Raw genomic sequence first — 11,995 nt, 5'->3', positions numbered from 1 at the left:
CTTATTCAGTGTCAGCAGGCACCTAACACCAGCTCTATTGGAAACAAAGATGCTCCCCAACCATGGTTCAGCGTGTCTTGAAAGCACAGACACAGACACAAACCTTTCCTCTCTGAAGCCATGAGATAAATACTCAGAGCACTGGTTGTGGTACAGAACCTGATCTAACCACTGTCAGTAATGAGAAGCCATGATTGGGCCACTCCTTTGGGGAGACATCACAAGAAGGCATTATGAAGTATGCTAACAACTACTGTGTTTCAGGTACCGCCTGCATTGGGTCCCTGTCCTTGTATCTCAGAGTAACTGTTAGTAGTCTACAGAACAAGCGTAGTGAATATTGGCTGTGACAGACTATGAATCTCCAATCTACTGGACTCTGTTACAGTGAGTTCCTTTTTATAGTTCATTGGTTTTGGTTCCAGGGTTAAGTTTTGCTATTTTGTGTTTACATTTATGCTGTTAGTTAACATCCTATGTTTGATTTGTGAATGTTTTATCTATTTCTCCATTATTACCCAACTTCCTATTTGAAAAATTCATTTAGCCTTCATTTTTTTTCTACTGTGGTTTCAATTTTCTTCAGATAGAACACATGTTACTGTAAACTACCCATAGCAACTTCATTATAACATCCTATGCATGCCTAGGCAGCATGATCAAAGTCTCCTACTTTATCACTTGCTCCACTCCATCTCTGTGACTAAAACTCTTTCTTTGTTAAAGGCTCAGCCCTCCTCTTCCTCAAATCCACACCAGAAGAAAACATCATATTTCTTTGTATAGAATTTCTTTCTCTTAGATGAGAGTTTCTCTACTTGCAGCTACTTCCACAGAGCAGAACAGTTTAGTGGCCACTGGGTCTGAGTATGGGCTCCTCCCCTGAATCTCAACAGATGCTGCCACACTCTCATTCAGTGTCTTTATCTGAATTATCGTCTGAATGATTCATGTATTTCTTGGGCTTTAAAGGCATCCTTAGTTTGTTTGGATATCTCAGATTTTGAGATAGAGAATTCACACCTATAAACTTCCATCCGAAAACTATATCATTTTTTCCTCTAGCTTCATGTGTCCCTAAATTTTCAAGGAAATACAGAGAACATAAGGTGAACATCATGGCCAGTCCTCGCGAAGAGGACATCCCCGAGAAGGATTTAAAAATCCTAACATGTCTCTGTTGTGGTTCATTTGGGGAGGTGATGCTTGCCAAACACCTTCTCACATATACACAGGTGGCTGTTAAGGTACTCCAGAAAGCACATAATTCTGTGGCAGACATCAGATCTGAAGTACCAATCCATAAATCTTTGGAACACAGTAACATCGTTCAGTTCTTCCATGCTATCATCACTTTGAATACTACGTATATGGTTATGGAATACCTTGAAGGAAAAGCCCTGGAAAGGGTCATCAGGGAGGTGGGCTGTTTAAAGGAGGAGAAGGCTAGGCCAATATCAGTCATCTGCTATCTGCTGTGCACTTCTCGATCCAAATAAGGATCACACACTGTGACATCAAGTTAGATAATATCCTGGTGAGTGTAGGTTGCAAAGTCAAGCTTTGCGATTTCGGGTTTGCTACTCAGCTTGTGGAGGGCCAGATGCTGCAGAATCTCTGGGGCTCCTTGCCATATTGAGCCCCAGAGATCCTAGCAAGAAAACCATACGATGGTTTGGTAGGGGACGTGTGGAGCTTGGGCCTTGTTCTCTATGCCAAGGTAACTGGATACTTCCCCAATGAAGAATCCACCATTGAATTTATGTACTGCCTTATCACTACCACTGTGTGCCCCATTCCAAATCATCTTACTAAACCCTGTTATATCATCTTGGTGAGATTGCTCATGGTTTATATCTGGCTCTGGTTTATATCTATATCATCAAGGCTTGTCGAACGACCATGGCTGGGCCATATTGAGGAACATGTAACACCTGAAAAGGAAATCCTCCACAAGGTTGTGGAGGTGATGTGTAACATTGGCTATACCTGCAAACAGGTTGTTATCATCCCTAAAACATCAGCAGTCAAATAACTTAACAGCAACCATGAACATCATAAAATTCAAACTGAGCTCTGGAGATAGCAGCAGTCTGCAAAATATCCTTCCTGCAGCTGCTAGTAGCCTCTCTGACACCATGAAGAGGAGACATAGCCAATAGGCTCTGCTGATCAGATGCAGAAGCAATGCAAGGCTACACACATACAGCTGCCCAGAGGCGATGCACTACTCAGCTAACATGGTTCCAGAAAAATATTCATTGACCATCAACACTATCAACCCTGGTATAGGGGACAATGCATTAACATGAAATCAGTGGATAGCTTCTCTGAAAACAAAGTCCCAGAAGAAGAATCATTGACCACCAACACCATCAACCCCACTACAGGGAACAAAGCGTTCAGAGTGAATTCAGTGCCTAGCCTGTCTGATAACAAAGTCCCAGAAGATTCATTGACCACTAACACCTTCAACCCCTAGTACAGGTGACAATGCATTCAAAGTGAATTCAGTGGATATCCTGACAATTTCTCTGGCCCCGAGCCACCTGTGAATCAGAAATGCATAGGGGTTGTGAACACTGCCTTCACTGAAGAGGAATAATACACAGAGTAAGACACGACCAAGGAGCAGCCCCAGGATGTACCCACAGCCTCTGAAACCTGGCTAACCTTGGGCTGGAAGCTTATGAAGAAGTGAATTTCCCATGCACTCAGAGCACGGTGCTGTTGCTGTCTGCAAACCCTATGTGGGCAAATGGAAGTGGCCTAGGAGAATTCCAGAACTGGTATGGAGTGCCTGCTGCACAAGGGAGCCAGGACAGAAGCTCAGATTGCTGTGGCCCTGTAACCCAGGGCAACAGGCCCCTGCATCCATACTCCAGCTACAGGTTCTGAGCTGCCAGTCCATTTCTTCTTTAGCTTACTGCTGCCCAGGCTCTGCTTGCCAGATCCAGAGCTGGACAGAAAACACATCTGCCCAGTGAGCCTCTATCTCCCCATCTTTGGTTGTGCTTTTAGGACCAGTACCCACAGTGTCTAAAACACATCCCTTTACAACCAGCAATGACTTAGATGCCCACCTCATGTCTCATCATCTTGTCAGTTCATCTTCTCCAACTTAATTTGGGACTGTCTTTCCGACAGTGCTGCAAGAATGCTCTTAATTCATCCAGGGCACCTGTGTTTCCCGGCAATTTCAATCTAACCTTATTGCATTATTTTGCTGTGTCACAAAAGGATTCACAAATTTCATCTGACTGGATTTAACATTGTTCGGCTCTAGTGTGGCAAGGGCACCTTCCATAGAGGGTACAGCTATCTAATCACAGAAGTCTCCCTACAGGAGGATATCCAGGTGCCCATTCTGTGTTCACTCTGGAACTTATAAGATCCTACTCACAATGTGTGGGGAACACACATTCCTGTAGATTTGTCTGCAAAGAAAATGTCTGAAGACACTAAGAACAGCACTCCCTGTGCCACACATCCACATAAGAATGCTGTCATTCCTTCCGAGCATTGGAAAGGAGTTCCATGTCCTTGGATCTCATTGAGAAAAAACAAAGTATGCAGATTTGGAGTTTTAGCATTTATATATCTCTAAGAATAATGTTTTCATTAGTATACCTTAGAAACAGTCAAGTAAGTTCAATTTATATAAACTAGGTCATATATGATTTTCCACTCTGTTGATAATATTTCATTTTAGCATTAGATACTCATTTGTAACCTAGAAAACCTTACACGGACAATAAAATTTAATGAATAGCTCAAAAAGAGAGAAGCTCCTGGTTCAGACTTGCAGGAGAAACTTCGGTCAGCTTCCACAAGCCTCAGTTACCCTGACAAAATGAGCCAACATGAGCATTCATTGCAGAAACTTCCTAACTAAGCCAACCTCAGGGCTTCTGCTATACCCAGACTGCTGACAAAGAGAAACCTGACCAGAGATGCCAATGAAGGAAGGACAACACAGCACAGTTGGCCACCTAAGCCAATGGAACCCTGGAATGGGATATGAGAGGCCTGCCCATACCCTCCAGGCCTTCTTGCCCCCTCCCACAAGCGGTGTCCCTGCAGGGTCACCGCCAACACTGCCAACTTGGCTCAATTTCCCTTCAAATCTCTCTCCCTCCTTCTTCTCCCCTTGCTCTGTATTTTCTTTTGTGGCTTTTCACAGGAGAGGCTCTCAGGAGCTCACCATCTCAGACTTGTCCTGCTTCAGTAGTAAGTGGTGTGGGAGAATTTTTTTGTATTCTGTCAATCATATTTCAAATAAACGCTGATTGGCCAGACAGGAAGTATAGGCGGGAAAGCCAGACAGGAAATAGAAACGATGTAATGAGAACAGGAATTTTCTGGGAAGGAGGAAGTTGATTCCTCCAACTCCTGCCTAGACCACTGAAGCAGTAGGATGTGAACTGCCCCAGCTGAAAAAGGTACTGAGCCACATGGCTAACATAGATCAGAAAAATGGGTTAATCAAGATGTGAGAGTTAGTCAGTGAGAGGCTAGAGTTAATGGGCCATTCAGCTTATACTTTATGGAGACCTATGTGTGATTTTCTTTAGGGCTAAACAGTTGTGGGGTACAGGGCAAGACAGAAACCCCAACAAACAGGACCCTTCATGTTACATGTAGGAGCCCAGGCAACATCAGCCGACTCTCCTCCCAGGCTACCAATAAGAAGAGGATATTTAGTCCCGTCAACCTTACAATAAGTCCTATAACTAAGTATCTTCTGCTCCAATTGCCCAGATTAGTCACGTGGTGATTATTGAGCCAATCACTGTATCCCAGGTAATGTGATGCTCAGATTGGCCAGGCTTGAGTCATATGACCATGCAGGCTGAAGATGAAATTAATTTCTTTAGAACCACAGACATTTAGAGTTAAGGCAAAGCAAAGGACAGGCAAAGAAGGGCAGTTATCAGATATGGGTGCAGGCCAGCTTCGTACTAAAGAAGGATGCTGTCACAGGACACCAGTCACAGGGACAGAAGGGCCCATTTAGTTGGCATGCTGTTCACACCAACTCCACTGGGAGACTGACCCAAACCTCTCTGCCTATAGAACACTTAAAATTTCTTTCTCTTTTTTTTTTTTTAGAATTTTAATTTCACATGTATGGAGTTCACAGAATAAATGATCGCCAATTCTCTCCTGCTATGTGTGTCCCCGGCCTTCATCTTGGCAGCAACCATATACACCTGGGGGGACTAAGGGCTCTGCCACGTGCTTGTAGCTCTGCATGCAGCAGGAGAATTTGAATTCAGGCCACAGTTATCAGAGTTTTCTTTTCTAGCTAATCCAGAGAGAATCATTTGTGACCACACATGGTTTAAGAACTACCCCTTCTTTTCATTTGATAAAATCTCTGGTAAAGATTGGAGGTTTGTGAAATCAGATCTGTGAAGAAAAGAAAAGGAATAGATTTAATGGGCCAGGATGACCGTGCTAAAACACACATCATAAATGAAGACATATTAATGAACTCATCTCCCAAGAAAAGGAAAAAATGGCAGCAGCCATTCCTGTGGTCAGCCGAAGATGGAATAAAAAGCAATCCAGATAAATCAAATGATTAGGGAAGCAAACATGAAAAGACATCTTTGTTCAACCATGGACTAAATTTTAGTCTCTACTTCTGAGGCTCCTGGGGGCAGCAGAATAATGTAGTCTTCATCTTCGGGTGGCAGAATGGATGGAGACCACAAAACTGCTGATCCAGGACTCTGTGAAACAGGTTCTACTGCCTTTGAGACTTGATCTATGGCTAAAAGTGTCTCCAGTGTCTGCAATATATCACCAGTAAGAGTATTTTGGGATGTGAATACCAGATACCTGACTTTATTGGTTGAAATGAATGGGGTGTGGAGGGATTGCTTTTCTTCATAACAAAATTCTAAAGGAAACACCTGATGGCCCCGATTTGCAGCTCATAATTTTGGCTTTTTCTTTAAAGTTTACAAGATGGCTACTTCAATAGCAGATACCATCACCACCTTGCTTCTTCTATGAAAGCTTGCAGACCTGCATGCAAGTCCCAACAGCAATGTAATGTCAGAATCATTGGTTTGCGCATCTGTGATGCCAGCACTCCTATAGCAAGATGGGAGGTAGAAACAGGACAGTCACAGGAGCTCACAGACCACTAGCCTGTATATACAGTGGCCGTGAAATCCTGTCTCAAACAGATGGAGGACAAGGACCAACACTTAAAGAGGTCCTCTGACTTCCACATGCACACATAGCCCTGTCTGTATTCACACACGCACCTTCTCTCTCTATATGCCTCTCTCTGTGTCTCTGTCTCTGTTTTTCTTTCATACATGTACAGACATACACAGACACACACAGACATACAGTCACACACAGGCACACACACTAATAAGAAACAAGGAAATAGAGCAAGGAAGAGGAAACATATAATCAGGAAACTTCATGCCTGCCAAGGTGAGCTTATGTTTTACTTGTTGCCTCCATGGGCAATACGACTAAGGGGAAGGTGTGAAAATGTGGTTTACCAGTTCAACCCACAGTAGCTGCATCATCTCCAATACCCACCTGTGAACAGGTGTGGACCTGTTTTTTCATAGCTAATGTTCTCATCCCAGGAATATCTAGACCGCCTCTCTCAATTTCAGTTTTCCCAGCCGATTCACAGTTGGCCCTTTTACTCATCAGTGTTCTCCATGGGAAGAGTTGTGCATGGGAAGAGATTTACTTTTCTTTCTTGCTATTAATATTTTAGACAGTAGTTTAATTCTTATTAGTATTTTGCTATTGTGTGTATGTAAGTTCTGGAGATCAAACCCAGGACAACAGGATTGATGACAAGCATCTTTACCTGGTGATCCATCTCACTGGCCCTGAAGATATCTTGGACTGGGTAAAGGTTAACAGAAAGGCTGGCATAGTCCAGCACTGGCAACAGACATGCCCAGTCTGCAAGCTGAATGCCTCAACAGTTCCAGTCTGCTGCTGGATACATGGAACCTCCCTTGCACTGAGTTCACATTGAAGGAAAAAGGAGTTGGAATGATGTCCTTGGATGATTGCTACAACACTGGGAAAATTTTTCATAGAAGGGGCTTGCACACCCATGTCTTCCTCTTCCCCTAATCTCCTCTCTGGTCTCCCAGCCCTTTGGATGGTACCATTAACAATCAGGGTGTGTTGACTCCAGTCACTGTACCACATGCCAACCCTCTGGAAATTCCCCTACAAATGCACAAGTGTGTGCTACCCATCCTAGACACTCATCCAGCCATGTTGAGAACCAGTACTTCACAGTTCTGCCTGTTAGCTTGAGAAATGATTACCCACAAATCATGGTGACAGTCATTACCCCAGGAAAGATCCATCCACAGGACTGGACACATGACCTGCAGTCCTAGTAATCTGAAGACCTGGTCCTGGTGCTGATCCTCCAGAAAGTCAGGTGGTCTGGGCAGTCCAATCAGCATCCCTTCACAAGGCTTCTGGCACAGAGAAAGAGACAGATCTCCCCATTTTCGGTAGTAGATGCTGAAGCAGGATCTTCTGGTAGAGAAACTGAATCCTTAGAAGGGAAAATTGAGGGTGGGATGTTAAAGAATTGCCTGCAGTAGACAGCAGCCCAGACAGACCAAAGACAGGACCACCCAGGCCAGAGTGGTGAAGCAGGAGTTTCCTGGGATTTTTTATGGGAGAGAGGAGGATGCATAGGAGGTTTCGTGGAGTGTCATGCATGCAGTTACACCACTGAAGATGCCCCAATCTGAAACCCCAGCAGCTGTTTGCCATATATATGACCTCAGAGAAGGAGGGCTTTGTGGGTCCCTCCTCCCTCCTCAAGAGAAACTGAAAAATTCATGGTCTTGTGAGGATTTTCTTTTTGGACTAGAACAACTTCTGTGTCTCCTAATGGCAGCATTCATGTCCAAGCCAGAGAAAATAACCACACTACCAAAACTCCCATCTTACAGACTTGAGAATTTAAGAGAATCATGAAGAAATCAGAAAGGGCAACCTCGAATATGATTGTGAATGGACCCCTGCAGGCCCAAAGATCTCACTTTTGACCAGCTCGTATTAAATTTCTGCCCACTGTGGATAAGAGTCATGATTGTGTCAGAATTTGTACAAATGCTATGAATGTAAGTGCTACTGATGTGAGAATGAGGGGACAGGTTTCACAGGACAGCAGGGGATGCAGGCTGCATTTATGGTTGGTTCTCAGTGCAGTTGGTGTAGGGTCTATGGTGCTGCAACATGCAACTGCAGCCTTGGTTATGCTTTGGGAATTGCCCTGCCCTTCTCCAAGGTTGGTAAGGATCCCCGGGACAGCCTGCACATGCAGGATGCCCCACTGAAGTAATTGTGTACATAGTCGACTACATTACCATAAGGACTTCATACGACATCCTGGTCCAGTACTAGAACGGAGCCAGGAAGTATCTCTCATCTCTGTGGTGTTCTGTGAGAGCTGTGTGGGTGTGTTTGTGTTGCTGCCCCTCTGGGCTACAGCTCTTCATCTCATCTTTTGATGGCATGGCTCCTTAGAGCATCAGGACCCTCACTCCTGTACAACTGAGCACTTGGACCTGACTGTGACTTTCCATGAGGCCAGGGCTCTTCTGAGGTAGGACAGTCTGGACACAGTCTCCAGCGAACACCTCCTGACTGTCTTCTAGATGTCCTTGTCAGCACCAGAAAGGGGTTGCTCTACTAGATTGTTGGGACTTTCCAAGAGTGGTTGCTAAATCTGTTTCCCATCAAGAAGAATGAAACCAATGGCTACTCCAGTCCCTACACAGACCACTTTTCTGTACACACAGAGGCACCCAGGGCCACCCACAAGGCCAATTGTAGTCCCCTTGACACAGAGGCATCAGAAGAAGTGTGTATATTCTGTAGATTCACTGGGAGGTAACGTTGAAGAACAATGTGATGTTCCTATACAAGGTGCAACAGGAAGGGACACATAAAATGCCCATGCAGGAGGGTGATCAGATAAGAGATGATGAACTCCTCCTTCACCCCTCACACCAGTGAGATCAGTGTGGTGGGGAAGACATGGAGCACAGTGAGTCTGGCCACTTTCCCCCCACAACCATGGCCAGGGAGAAAGAAGCACTGTGCTCTAATGGCTAATAGAAACAGGCAGAGTTCTCAAGTGTTCCCACACGTTAAGGAAGTTGGGGTTTCTCTGTCTAAAGATGAAACCTATAGATGCCCTGATCAAGGTTCTGCAGGTTTCTGAGAGCACAGGCCTCTCATTCAGTGTCAGGCTGCATTTTAGTGAGCTGTTACCTGGTAAGAGACCGAGCATGTGAACTCTCTGTATCTGTGTGGCTGCATATGTACTGTGGCTGCGTTCTGCTTCCAGGGCTGTGGTCAGAGTAGCACAGTGAAGGCTGGGACGTGTGTAACCCACTGTACCCTTCTAGCCAAACTCACATTTCTGTATTCTAACTACAGATGTCAAAGCCTCACTTTCTCAATACCTGCCTCTATCAACCTTTCTGTGATGCAGCAAGACAAGGCTCTGTGTGTCTATGTATTTGTATCTTTGTGTATGTGTGTGTGTGTCATATCTCTAATTGCAATCCTTTCTGTAGTTAATCTTTTGCCCACCCCTCCCTTACCTTCAATATCTCCACTAGAAAGATCTTCAGGGACTCCGCAGGTTTAGCTTCTGCTTAGTAGGTATGCTGTATAGTTTTATGTCAACATGATATAAGCTAGAGTTATCTGTAAAGAGGAAATCTCTGTAAGTTTTAAGGCATTTTTAAATTAAATTTCATAAGGGGGTACTAGCTGATTGTGGGTGATGCCACCCTGGGCTGGTTGTTCTGAGTTCTATGAAAAAGCAAACTGGGCATGCTCTAAGGAGCAAACCAGTAAGCAGCACCCTTCTACGTCTCTGCATCAGTTTCTGCCCCAGATACTGCCCTGCTTGAACCCCTGTTCTGACTTTCTTCAGCAATGAACTACAAGGTGGAAGTCAAAGAAATCCGTACCTCCCATAGCTACTGTGATCATTGTGTTCCATCACAGCAATAGAAACTAAGGCAGTAAGTCAAACAAATCCTTTCTTCCCATCGTTACTTCTGTCATGGTGTTCCACCATAGCAATAGAAATCCTAACCAAGGCAGTACATCATCTAAAACTGAAGTGTTTTCTGGAGATGTTGCTCAGTGGATAGGAACTCTTGCAGCATAAGCATGGGGACCAGAGTTCTACCCCCAGCATCCTTGTAAGAAGCCAAGCATGGAGGTGCACAAATCTAACCTGGCACTGGGGAATCGAAAGAGGTAAGTCCCTGCAGCTCACCAGCCAGCCAGTCTAGACAAATCAATGAAATCCAGGGTCAATGGGAGACCCTGTCTCAAAAATAAGGTGACAAGGGAACGAGAAATAAGCCAGGCTGTTCCTTGACCTTCCTGGTTTATCTCCTTTAGAATCACCTGGTAGAGAAGCCTCTGGGTGTGCTTGCGAGTGAGATCTATATTGAGCTGATTGACAGGTAAAAACCCACTGTAAATGTCTGCAGCAGCACTCTATGAACTGGAGACCTGAGCTAAATAAAGAGGAGAGATGATGGAGGAGCAGCATCCATGTCTCTGAATCTAACAACAGATGCAAAGTGACCAGCTGTCTGAAGCTCCTTGCTGCTGTGGAATAAGCCTCTCGCGCATTGTAAATATTTGTCACTGTAACTGATTTAACTGCAGCCTTAAACTGTGAGCTGAAGCAAACCTTTTCCCTCTAGTTTCTCCCTCTGGCATTTTGTCACAGCAAGGAGAAATGTAACAAGTGCTCCTGCTGTGTGTGGAGGCACACACACACACACATGCACATACATGCATGCACACACAGAGACATGCATACACACACATGGAGGCACACCCCCTCCCCCACATACACACACACATGCAGGTACACACACACACTCTTAAACACCATAACAATAGGATGGGAAAATGAGAGTACAAAGACTCCCAAGGTACTTTCCAAGCTGGAGAGATGTAGCCGGTGGTATCATTTACTAAGAGGTGCAGCAGAGGTGCTTCTGCTGAAAAGAAGGGATGCCTTTGACTTAGAATAAGTTGTTCAGTCATGGGAATGTGATTGTCTTTGAGTATTGATATAGTTAAGCTCCTCTCATCCCTGTAAATGGAGACTCTTGTGGGATCTTTAGAAGTGGCTCTGTCTCTGTTATGGAATTCTAATCCTATATTACAAAGAGAACCATGCTCCTCTACAAAAATCCACCCATTGCTATTGTTAGTGTGTCTACAGCAATGGACTCCTTGTGTCTGAAGAAACTGGTCAAGAGGAAGACAACTGCCTCACATTTGCTCTCTTTTTTCCCTTATTATTTGAAGTATCTTCTTTTTTCCATTTTTTATTTTATTGATGTTTGTTGAGCTCTACATTTTTCTCTGTTCCTCTCCCTGCCTTTCCCCTCCCCCTTCAACCCTCCCCAAGGTCCCCATGTTTCCAAGACTCAGGAGATCTTGTCTTTTTCTACTTCCCGCACAGATTAGATCTATGTAAGTCTATCTTAGTGTCCTCATTGTTTTCAAAGTCCTCTGGGATTGTGGTTTGTAGGCTGGCTTTCTTTGTTTTATGTTTAAAAAGCACCTATGAGTGAGTACATGTGATAATTGTCTTTTTGTGGCCAGGGTACCCCACTCAAAATAATATTTTCTAGCTCCATCCATTTTTCTGCAATGTTCAAGATGTCTTTATTTTTTTTCCTGCTGTGTAAAACTCCATTGTGTAAATGTGCCACATTTTCTTATCCATTTATTTATTGTTCAAGGGTCATTTAGGTTGTTTCCAGGTTCTGGCTATAACAAATAAAGCTGCTATAAACATAGTTGAGCACATGTCCTGTGGCACAATTGAACATCCTTTGGATATATACCCAAAAGTAGTATTACTGGGTCTTGAGAAAGGTTGTTTCCTAATTTTCTGAGAAATCGCCACACTGACATC

General features: G+C 44.2%; 1 pseudogene; it reads left to right on the top strand.

Annotated features, from left to right (window-relative positions):
• The first annotated feature begins 1,118 nt into the window (after positions 1-1,118).
• LOC101981105 lies at positions 1,119-2,162 on the top strand (annotated as a pseudogene).
• The last annotated feature ends 9,833 nt before the right edge of the window (positions 2,163-11,995 follow it).

This window comes from Microtus ochrogaster, linkage group LG2 (genome assembly GCF_000317375.1).
Source record: "Microtus ochrogaster isolate Prairie Vole_2 linkage group LG2, MicOch1.0, whole genome shotgun sequence".
Taxonomy (NCBI): domain Eukaryota; kingdom Metazoa; phylum Chordata; class Mammalia; order Rodentia; family Cricetidae; genus Microtus; species Microtus ochrogaster.
This window is presented reverse-complemented; position numbering and strand designations above follow the sequence as displayed.